Genomic DNA, 12282 nt, shown 5'->3' with positions numbered 1-12282 from the left:
TTATAAGTGAGTATACACCATGTGTGTCTTTCTGTTCCTGGGATACCTCACTCAGAATGATCTTTTCTAGATCCCACCATTAAGGGCAGGAAGAAGATGAGTGAGGGAGGGTGAGATTGGGAGGGAAGGAGGGAGGGAACTACAGCTGGAATACAAAATAAATAACCTGTGATTGATATAAAAATTAAAATTATTTTTAAAAAAAGCTCTGTGTGTTATTCCCTCAAGTTATTCTATTGTATAATCTTGATTTCCAATGAGTAGCCATGGGACAAGATTACAGAGAAACACAGTTCATAAAATGGAAGTCTGACAGTAATTCCTTTTTTTATTTCACAGAATAAAACATTTTTATTTTTATTAATTACAGTTTATTCATTTTGTACCCCCCCTGTACCTCCCTTCCTCCCCCCTCTCAATCCCACCCTCCCTCTTCCTTATCCATGTCCCTCTCCCAGTCCACTGAAAAAGGAGGTCCTCCTCCCCTTCCCTCTGATCCTCGTCTATCACGGCTCATCAGTAGTGGTTTCATTGTCTTCTTCTGTGGCCTGGTAAGGCTGGTCTGGCAGTAATTCAAACCTTCTCTCTTCCAAAGTTCTGAGGCTTTAATTTGGCTCTCTCACATGGCTTTTGAGCTTTCCTCTGGTGAGCCCCAGATGCCCTTTCTGTATAAGAACATAGTTGGAGACCAGCATTCTTCTTCCTTGCTCCAGCACAAGGCAGGATGCCATCACCTTTAGACAGATCATAATATGGTTAGCTTTATCTTCACTGTTAGTAAACGCAGTATACATTTACTAGCTGTAAGATGAATATGTTTGTTTAAATTTCTAAACTACATTTATTAACTGAAAAACACTGCCCACAGAACATGAATACTACTATACTATGCCAATTAATTATCTTGAACACATCTGAGCAGAACAGATTTTTAGAAAGTCACTTAGAAGGTTTTGGCTGTTCTTTCTGAAATGTTTTTGATGGGGTTTTAATGTTTCAAAAGTCTGACAACTGCTTCTGAAAATGAAATTCTGTTTGTCATCAAGCTACAGTTAACTCATTTCAATAAATAGGTAATCTGTTCCTTTAGAGAAGGATTGAAAGCATTCACTGACATTTCAGTGAAAAAGAAATTTTGGTTCTGTTGCTTTCCTTGTGGAGAGTAAGGGGCTCTACAAGGAGAGCAACAGAACCAAAAGATCTGGACTCAAGGGTCTTTTCTGAGACTCATACTCCAACCAACGTCCATTCATGGATATAACCTAGAACCCCTGCTCACATGTAGCCCATGGCAGCTAGGTATCCAAGTGGGTACCCTAATAAGAGGAACAGGGACTGTCTCTGACATGAACTCAGTGGCTGCCTCTTTGACCACCCCCCTGAGGGAGGAGCAGCCTTGCCAGTCCACAGAGGAAGACATTACAGCCAGTCCTGATGAGACCTGATAAGCTAGGGTCAGATGGAAGGGGAAGTGGACCACCCCTATCATTGGACTTGGAGAGGGCATGGGAGGAGATGGGGGAGGGAGGGTAGGATTGGGAAGGAATGAGGGAGGGGCTACAGCTGGGATGCAAAGCAAATAAAATGTAATTAATGTCAAAAACTAAAAATTTATAAAAAAGAAAGAAAAAAGAAAACTGGGCAGTTTGAAGTAGTTGGAGGAGTGAAATCTCAGCTCTTACCTGTGTGTGTGTGTGTGTGTGTGTGTGTGTGTGTGTGTGTGTGTGGGCACGCGCATGTGTGAGAGAGAGAGAGAAAGAGAGAGAGAATGCATGAGAGAGAGACTGGGCGCTCAAAAGACTGCCATGGTGTCTCCACTGAATGGGATCGAATGGCAAATAATTCTTGCTTACCGCCTGATATAGAAAAAAAATGAGACCACAACATGGTAATCTAGTTCCTCCATATGATCTTTCTTGTTTACTTTTTAAAGACCCATCATGCATAGCTGCTTCCTGAACTTCATGTTTCTATGCATTAACAAATATTCTTATTGTGGATAATAGTAAACCAGACATTATTTTCCAAAGTATTCTCAGTCAAAGAAATGCCTCTTCTAGGAGCTAGGGAGTTAGCTCATTGGAAAAAGTGCTTGCCGGGAAACTGTTAGGACTGAAGTATGGATGCCTAGAACCCATGAAAAAGCCTGGTGGCATGGTGACCCACCTGTAATTCAAGACTCTGGAGGTGGAAGTGGGATGTCCAGAGCCTAATCATAGCTGAGAATTCCAGGTTTGAGACCTTGGTTCAATAAATAATGTGGAAAAGCAATTGATAATGAATCTCCACATCAAAGCCAAGCCTCCACATGCACACACAAACACACATACGTGCCACACATATGTAAATATACATCTACACACAAGCATAGTACATACATTCACACACATGAAAATGGGGGAGTGTCTTCTAACTATTTTCTTGATGTACCGAGCAGTTTGCTGGACCAGATTAGCAACTACAGAATATATCATGCAGGTTCCAAAAGTCATCCAATAGGATAACTGAATGAGTCAAATGAAAGCACTGAGATAGCCCTTGGAGGAAGCAGCTAAAGGTAGGATTTTAAGAACCGTGACTTAGTGAAAAGAACACACCCTTAGCCACAGTTGATAGCTTTGTGCAGATTTGAAAAGATTGGTTCTGCTACCATTATTTTGCTAAGTGGAAATAGTATTGAACTGACTCCTAATAACATAATGTTATTGCCATAGATTAAAACATCTCTCAACCCTCAAAAAAAAAACTTCTATTTGCAATAAGTGGCAATCAACACAGAGATCCACAATCTCAGTAGAGGTGCAGAAGCAGTGAGACTGTGGAATGATCAGCCTAAATAGGATATCTACATCACATCCCCTCCTCCAAAAGCCCAGTAATGGTTACAGAAGAGGGTGCAGATAGACGGTAAATGCCAGAAGCTGTGCATGAATACAAGGAGAGAGACTCTGGACAGAGCAGGGCAGTAGCACATATAAATTCACCGCAGTTATGAAAGTATGCACAAGCCCAAGCCAGAACAAATCACAGCATGGAGAGCGGAGGCTGGCAGGAAGTCCCACCCCTAACTAAGTACTATTGGCAATTGATAGCTTGGGGAGAGGGAGAATAAATTTTCTTTAAGGGTGTTGAGCATGCACCAATGGAAGACCACACATCCGAGAACATGTGGGAAGCACAAGCTAGACTTGAAAAAACAACACACAGTTGGGGGCCAGAGAAGGAGCATAGATATGGGAGGGATGGGAAGGAACGAATACGATCAATATACATTTTATATTTTCAACTAAGAAAGCAAAAGAAGAGAAGGAAGGAAAGAAGGAAGGACAGAAAAAGAAAAGAAAAAATGTCTCGAAGATTTGCATGCATGGACCCAAATAGTATAAAGAATGATGAATAGGAAAGTTTCCCTGAAGTTGAGATAGCTATCATATACCAAACTTCTCTGTTCCACATCTAACTCCAAGCTCTCTCCACTCTTTTGGTCCAAATGTAAGCAAAAATATATAGAGAGACAGAGAGCAATATTTTTTTCCTAAGCACTAAATCAAATGACTTGGATCACACTACTGTGCTGTGTACCTGTTACTTTTCTCACTGCCAACACCAAATCTGACCAGAAGCAACTTCAGGCTTATTTTGGCTTGTGATTTCTGTCTGCAGCTTCAACTGAATTCATGCTCCTATCTTTGACAAACTACAAATGTTCCCTCTCCTTCTGTTCTACTTTCTGCTTTCTTTCTCACTGTAAATCCAGGGAAGTAACAGGAGCAGAAGTATGCCTCAACCTGAATCATGCCCTATCTCTTTCTGAATTACTTCTCATTCTAAATCCGGGTGCATGACGGGAACCTTAAGCATTCCTCAGCCTGAATCTTATCCTGTCTCCTACCTTTTCCTCTACCAAAATAATTGGTCTCTTACTTTGAAAGTTCTCAGGATGTGGAGAGAAGCCAGTTGTTTACTTTGTAGAAATGTAACACAATTTGCCTCTTATCCAGCTTCTGCAGAGCATTTCTGAAACCTAACGCACCAGCCCTTCACTGTCCACACTGTTATCAGTACATGGCATTCTGTGTTCCTACCAGGACCAGCCATGAAGCTCTGCTTGTAGACCTACAGTTTCTCTGGCCCACAGTTCCAAATGCTTCCAACAACAAACCAGTTCCAGGGAACTACAAAGCATATGATCAGGTTTGTCATGCCCTTTGTCATTACCAATTTCTTGTATTAATTCGTTTTCTCATTGCTGTGACCAAATACTTCACAAGAAGAAACGTACCTGTTGAAGGGTTTCTTTTGACTAATGGTTTAAGGGTAAGGTCCATCAGAGCATGGAGAGCAAAGCAAAGAGAACGGTTCTCAGCTGTGGCAGCAAGCGTGTGAAGCTGCTTGTTCACATCTGGGTGGGGAAAAAAAGGATAATCAGGACAGAAAATGTGACACAGTTATAGACCTGAAGCCCTGCCCTGGGCAGTGACCCACTTCTCCCAGCTGGACACCACACCTTACAGATCATCCAAAAACAGCACCACCAGAAGGAGCTAGTAATCAAACACGTGTGCCTGCAACATATATTTCACACCCCAACTGTAACATGTAATGAGATACAGTCATGACAAGCTCCCAAGGAAGAAGAAATTGACTTTAGGCAAATTGCGTATATTCACTAGGCATTAGTTTTCCCTTCTGAAGTTAGGACAACTAACCTATGTACTCATGAAATATTAGAAAGGAGTACAGAAATGGATGGCCTGAGTACAGGACTTACGACAATGCCAGGTCTAGGGCAGACACACCGCAAACATTAGCTGACTTTCTTCCCTCCCTTACTCTTCATCCTTTTCATGGAATAAATGGCTTAGGATTCTGTTACAAAAATTTTAGGCATCAGTAAGCACCTGTAAGATCACTGACAGGAAAACTCACCCCACAAGGTTTTACTAGTCCTGCGGGTCAGAAACTTGAGAGTTCTAAGGAAGGGATACACAAGTTGCTTACAAGAATGGGTTTATTGTGTGGATACATGGGAACAAAAAGGGAGTTCTTAGAACAAGGTCCTGGCAGGGGTGTCAGATCTTTTGGCTTCTCTGGGCCATGTTGTTATCTACAAAGACTACATTCAAGAACTGCACAATCAAATGACACACAAATAAGGGGGGAGAGGGAAATCTCATACTGTTTAAAGTAATTTATTATCATGTGTTGGGTCATATTTACAGCTAACCTCAGCTGTGTGCAGACTATGGACCATGGGCTGGAAATCCCTGAAAGTGCAACAATGTACAGTAGGTCCGTAAGACCCTCAAGAATTCTATCTCCTGCACAGGGGACATGAGCTTTCAGTTAGATTGGCTCCCATCAAGAAAGCAAGTGATTACAAGAGCTGGAGAGATGGTTCAGCAGTTAAGGGCACACTAGGTGCTCTTTCAGAGGGCCTAGGTTAGTTCCCAGAACCCACATGGCATATCACAACTGTCTAACTCCAGTTCCTGGGAATCTGATGTCCAGTTCTAGCCTACTCAGACACTTTATACACATGATGGACATTAACTCATGCAGGTACGTGCACACACACACATTCACTTTTAAAATATTTTTAAATAAATCTTGAAGCTGAAAGATGACCCAGTGATGGTTAAAGAACTTGTTCTAACAGAGGACCCAGGTTGAATTCCCAGAACTCGCATGGCAATTCACCACTGTCTTTAAATCCAGTTTTAGAGGATCTGACAGCTTCTTCTGACCTCTCCGGGTACCAGGCACCCAGTGGTACACAATCATACATATATACAGGTAAAACATATATAGACAAAATAAATCTTTTGTATAAAAGAAAACAAATGAGTACCAGAAATGATGGCTAGATAATGAAAATGTGATAGATAGATAGATAGATAGATAGATAGATAGATAGATAGATAGAGTGGTTTTTATTAAGCTATAAAGAAAATAAAATTCACAGGAAAAATTATAGTGAGGTGACCCAAGAACAAGAGGTCAAAACCCACGTGTTCTTTCTAGATCCTTTTTTTAATGGAGGGGGTAGTTTGAGACAGGGTTTCTCTATGTAACATCCCTGGCTGTCCTGGAACTTTCTCTGAAGACCAGACTGGCCTTGAACTCACAGGGATCCACCTGCTCTGCCTTCCTAGTGCTGGGATTAAAGTCGTGTGCCACTACTTCTGGCTTATTTTTGGTTTTTGTTTTCCGATTTTTAATGTACACGTCCTTATGTGAGAATAACTGTGCTTGAAAACTGGGAAGGGTGCCATGCAAAAATGGGAGTGTCTTTAGTGGAAGGGAGAACAGGGTGGTTGAATACATGTGATAATGGCTGCACTAGTGGTAAAATGTTTAGCCCTGGTGAGGGCAGGAACATGAGGAGGAAGGAATAAATGGGAGGTGACAACTATATCAAAAGATGAATTAAAAACAAAAGGAAACCTGATACATAATATGTGTATCTTAAAACAATCCAGAGGTTTTGAACAGATGTACCCTGCACAAGTAAATAAAGCTGTCCACACTCGGAAGCAATGGAAATAAAGCCCCAGTGCCAGATATGAGCTATTTCCCTAAAATGTGTTGACCAGGGAGGCCTCTGAGATCCCCAAAATTATTGCCACCAATGCTGGCTGCCCTCTTGAACTACAAAGTAAAACCCTATTCCTAAAGACACCATCCCCTTCAGCAACAGGCAGAGATACCAAGCTGAAAACTTCCTCTCTACTGGACAGCATTCATGGCTCTGGAGGGTATCATGCAGGCTACTGGGGGAAAACTGTCATCACCAGGGGTGTTTAGCTGTGGTCCCTGCACAACCAAGTCATGACCTGTCTGGCAAGACATGACCACTGGTGAATAGTGGCGATCCTGTTATGGATATAATCAACCACTTTCTGACTGGATTTTAGACTGCTCTACAGAAGGGAATTCATGACTGATACTGTAGACACAAATCCACAGCTAAGGAAAGCATAAGCTCTATTGAGAAAGCTACTGTTGTTGTTTTCCTAAAGGGACATGATGTGTCCATCACATTGCCGTCTAAATACTTTTGTTTATGCCCATAAGTCAGTACTAACGTCAGTTTTGGTCAGAGGGACTTAGTTTTGCAGTGGATAGTGTTTACTGCAGAGACTCATACTGGCCAGAGGGCTGAGAATAGCTTACTGTTCAAAGCCACGCCCTAAATGGAACAGCTATACTCATCCCACCGCGACCCCAGGGCTCAGTGAACATCTCTAAAGAGATAAAGAAGAAATGTAAGAAGTGAGAAAAACGACTGTAATGTAAGGGGATACTTTCTTTCAGCCACAGCATGGCATTGTGCTCCTGAGCTCTCAGCAGCCGTGATTATCAGCATCTGTATGAATATTTACAGAATTCCAAAAGAGTAAATAAATAATGAAATAAATGTTAAAAGCCCATCCAAAACAAAACAACAACTTGAATTGTAACTGTTCTGCCTTTCTGTGTCCACACAGTACGTGCATGTTCCAATATTTGGATTGCAGTGGGTCAGTTTACCCCCATTGTGTGACGCTCTGCTATTTATTACACAGGGGTCATGCAGTCACGTGGAGGTTACTGGTGGCCTCAACTGAGCCTATATGTGGTTAATCCCAGGACATGTCCCGTGATCTCCATGATGCCTGGGCTGTGACTAAGGTGTCAACATTCAAACTGGTGAGTTATGGGCATCTCAGACCACTCACTTTAAGGCAAAAGCTAGCTGAGCATTTGCCCCTAAGAACCCACTGCTGTTTTAAACTTTGCTGGTGTGAAGAAATACTGTCACTTCTTTGTGAATTCTTCACTTCTCAGAATCATTTTATTTTTTAATGTGGTACCGTGAAGCATTCCAGGCAGAGAATACAGAGAGGCCACATGGGAAGTGAGATTTGAGGAGAGAAAATATTTCACCTTTTAGCCATATCATTATGCTGATCTCAGAGGATGAGAACAAAGAAGAGGAGGTATTGCCTAGATTCCTAAACTAAGCAACTAAGTCACAGTGGTAATATTATCAGAAACACATGAAATAGTTGTGTTCCTTTATGATGAAACAGGTATTTTAAAAGTTGCAGAAGGTGTTTGCTTACATATTCAAGCACAGATAGAATGGAGATGACAATGAAAGAGAGCAAATGGATCTCCCTTTTATTTTTTATTTTTTTTATTTTTGAAACACAGAAATATGAGATTTAGTCAACTAGCTATGCTGTGAAGAGGAACAAATGAAAAGGTCCTCTCTCTTTTTCTCTCTCTCAAACCACCTAACTCTATCTTTCTTGGTGCATGTTTTTTACTTTGTTTTGTTTTGTCTTATTTTTTTCTTATTTGTTTTAGATATACTGCCATATGTTATGCTGGTCCCATAATAAGAGTTAGAGGCTGTTCTGTAAGTAAAGAAAACAAGGATGATGTTCATATGTTATCATAGTTTGACTGTATCTCCCAAAGTTTTGATGTTGAAACTCAAAATTATACGTTAACAGGAAATCATTAAGCTGAGATGAATTATAATGGCTTTATGATTGTAAGAGGAAGAGAACTGAACACAGTCTATAGTACCAGGACTCATAAAGCCCTCTTCATGCTCTTGAACTTCTGAGCCTCAAGAAACAAGCAAAGCTCTACTCTGATAAATTATTTCATCTCCCATATTTTTGTTATAGATAGGAATACAGCTTAAGGTATCTACAGATAGTTAAAACCTTTAAGAAGCACACTTTTAGGAAATTCTTTCAATTTATATGTGAAATTTTACCCCACCTCTCTTCCTTGGGAAAAGATTTATAAGAGAAGAGTCTGAGCCTTGAGTCTGTATGACTTAACATTTTCTCATTTTGTAATTCACCTTCCTCACCCCAAACAAGCTGAAATCCTACTTGTGCCAAATATCCTCTTGCCTAGCAATGCTTTTCGGAGATAATGAGAAACAAATCAGGCAATTCAGTGATAAGAGTTTCCAACTACTGCCAGCCAGAGACAGACCCAAGGTGTTCATTTTCTCAATTACTGTAACGCTCATTTTCTTGTTGGATGGGCAAGTGCTTCTAAGCAAACCTTGAGGCTAATTGTATATATCCTGGCATATACAGTGTGCCTGAAGCCCAGAGGATGCAACTAGCAATTATATTTTACTGATTAATGTGCAATCGTAAATTTACAGGCTTGATGGTCCAAAGAGGCTCCCTGCTATGAAAGATAATGAATAGGAAATTGTCAGAATAATTAGCCAAGTCAGACCTTACAAATGTACCTATAAGTTGAAAGTAACAAAAGAAAAAAAAGGGGGGCCTCCACTTACAGATTGAAAGATAAAGTTTAAGAGAAAAACAAGATATTATTCAAATATTCTCCCTGCTCTTCTTGGCTTCATTTCTTTTACTGGTCTCAGTGTCTAAAGATAAACAGATTCTGTGCTGAGCTTCTCAAATCCCTTCTGGGAGGCAGGACTCTTCCACCAACAGCTGTTAGTCCAGCCACATTCATGGTCAGTTCTATATGGAATTTGCTGTCCCCAGAAATGAGCCGCCTTGTTGCTGGTCAAACCACCTTCCAGGGAGAGAGGAGAGCAGCCAAGGATAGTCACAACCAAGTGGAAAGGCCTGGCCCCCTTTGCAAAATGAGACTCAAACCATGAGGGGCCAGCTTCCTTCAAAACTTTTCTGGGGACATTGAATTCTGACATTGTTTTTAGGAGTCGACCTCCTTCCCCATCCTGGCTCCTTCCTAAATAATAGCCCCTAGCAAGGCTTCAGCACGCTGCCTGTAACACGACTGTTTCCCGGCGAATCCAACTTTCAATGGGATTGACCGTACATCGCTAAAAGAGCCGTCCAAAGAAATGTCCCAACATAAGAACAGGCCCTTCAGTCCAATGTAACTACTACTTCGTGCATGCCAACTGCTCGGGAAGGAACCCCAAATCATACTGAAATAAGTTTTACCTTGAAATTTCTCCTTGAGCATTTGTTTTCTTGCCTGCCTTATTAGTTGGTTTGCTTGCCTGGTCTGAATTAAATCCATAAGGACAAAAATTCTCAGAGGAGGTAAATCTTCTGAGTAAATGGATCTTCCTTCAGATTTTCTCAAAAATAAGATGTACGTATGATTTCTTCAAAATACACCAATGGCAAAACTATTTATTTTTAAAACTAGTAGTTTGTTTTGCAACTGCACTCTGTGATTTTGTATACAGCTTAGCTAAGTACATAACCCATAACCATCTTTGAGTCACGTGGTCCCAAAGAAGGAATGAAGGAATTGCCGAGTCGCCTTGGTTGGATGTCTCATTCCTACTTATTAATCAAGACGGTTACATCCACAGTGAGAGACCAAAAGAGGCTCAGTGTAGGGTGTTGTGTGGCATAGATGGGATATTTTCAAGTAACAGGTAAATACAGTTTCAACTGATGGGGGCTAACCCACAAAGGATAAATCATGAAGTCATTTTTTCACAAATACTTCATTATAGATTTTTTTGTTCTGTTTCATTTTTTTAAGTAGCTCTTTAAAACTATGTCCTGAGCTGGGCTCAGTGGTGCACACCTGAAATCCCAGCAGTCAGGGAGGCAGAGGCAGGCAGATTGCTGTGAGTTCAAGGCCAACCTGGCCTACAAAGCTAGTCCAGGACAGCCAAGGCTACACAGAGAAACCCTGTCTCAGGAAACCAATAAATAAATAAACAAATAAAAGAAACTATGTCCCAAATTTTATTATTTCATTTATCTTCCAGTCTATCATTTATATCTGTTTAATATTTGAGCCTACCTTTCCATGTCATGCATCTTCTGTGAATAGTTTAAGTTGTACTGCTGTTTTCATTTATTAGCCCATTATTTTGTTTTGGTTTGTGGGGTTTTTGTTTTTTCATTGATTTATTTAATCATGTTACCACCTGATTACAGCCTCCTTTCTTTTCTCCTCCCAGTTCTACCCTCACATTCCTCTCCCCCATTCCTCCTCCTCCTTCTCCTCAGAGAGGGGGAGTCCCCACACACACACAGTTATCAACCTACCCTGGCACATCATGTCACAGTAGGGCTAAGTGCGTCCTCTCCCACTGAGGGCAGACAAGGCAGCCTAGCTACGGGAAAAGGATCCAAAGGCAGAAAACAGAACCAGAGACAACCCCCACTCCAATCATTAGGGGACCCACATGAAGAACAAGCTGCACATCTGCTACATATATGTAGGCGCCTAGGTCGATCCCATGCATGCTCTTTGGTTAGTGGTTCGGTCTCCATGGGCCAAGGTTAATTGGCTCTGTAGATCCTCTTGTGGAGTCCTTGACCCCTCGGGCTTTTCTCCCACTCTTCTACAAGACACCCCAAACTCCACCTAATGTTTGGCTGTGGGTCTTTGCATCTGTTTCCATCAGCTCGCAGAAAACAGTTGTACTGGGTTCCTGTCTGCAAGTATAGCAAAGTACCCTAAATAGTGTCAGGGGGTGGCTCTCTCCCATGGGGTATCAGCCCATTCTTGGTGCTCAGTCTCTGGTCACTTAGGACCAGCATAATTTAGGTGAACTATTTACCCACACAAACCCTCAGTTTCCTCAGAATTGAAAGTCACCAATAACTGTTGAGAACACTAATAAAAACTGTGAGAGAAAATGCCTCTGGCAGTCCCTATTGTTTATTTGCTGTCAGTGTGTAGTGTTTGACAAGAATTTCCTTCCAGGGACTTTTAAGGAGTATATTCAAGTGATGCAATCATTTAGAACACATTCAAATCCCTTGGATCTTGCAGGGCTATATTTATTTTCACACAAAGAATATTTCTAAATATCCTTATAAATACTGGAGTGTTTAAACCTCTCACTTCCCCTTCTTCAAAATAATAAAAGTAAGGGAACCTTTGACGGGTTAAGGAGATCTGTATGAAGCTGGAGACCCTAAGCGCAAGATGTTCCTTTTTCATTTTGACTCTTTGTAGCGAGGACGGGGGACTAATAAGATAGTGGCAATTTTCCTACTAAGTGCCCAAGTATTTTGTAACGCAAGGATTTAGCAAGTGTGCAAGACCTTAAGCCATCGTTCTAGAAGAAACTCTGTACTGTGTTTAGTAAATAATTCTGACTGCTGGGGACATTTACTTTAAAGCTGAATTTGCTGAAAAGCCTGGGGCACAATTTTAAGGCTGTCCCAAAGCACTGTAATGGGGCGATTAGTGCCTAATGATATAGAAGAAGGATGCAGCACTAGCCTCCATCAAATTGAGAGAAAGGTATTGCTTGAGCTGTTAAGACCACAGAGGCATGTATTT

General features: G+C 41.2%; 1 long non-coding RNA gene across 1 annotated transcript in view; it reads right to left on the bottom strand.

The window, feature by feature from the left end:
* Positions 1-446: 446 nt before the first annotated feature.
* Positions 447-12282, bottom strand: part of LOC132646749 (uncharacterized) — an 88083-nt gene continuing 76247 nt past the window's right edge. The window contains exons 3-4 of the long non-coding RNA XR_009584997.1: positions 4283-4402; positions 447-734 (exon numbers count right to left, since the gene is read on the bottom strand). This is a non-coding gene — a long non-coding RNA (uncharacterized LOC132646749). The remainder of the gene's footprint in view (positions 735-4282; positions 4403-12282) is intronic.

The sequence above is a fragment of the Meriones unguiculatus genome, chromosome 12 (genome assembly GCF_030254825.1).
Source record: "Meriones unguiculatus strain TT.TT164.6M chromosome 12, Bangor_MerUng_6.1, whole genome shotgun sequence".
NCBI classification, from domain to species: Eukaryota; Metazoa; Chordata; class Mammalia; order Rodentia; family Muridae; genus Meriones; species Meriones unguiculatus.
This window is presented reverse-complemented; position numbering and strand designations above follow the sequence as displayed.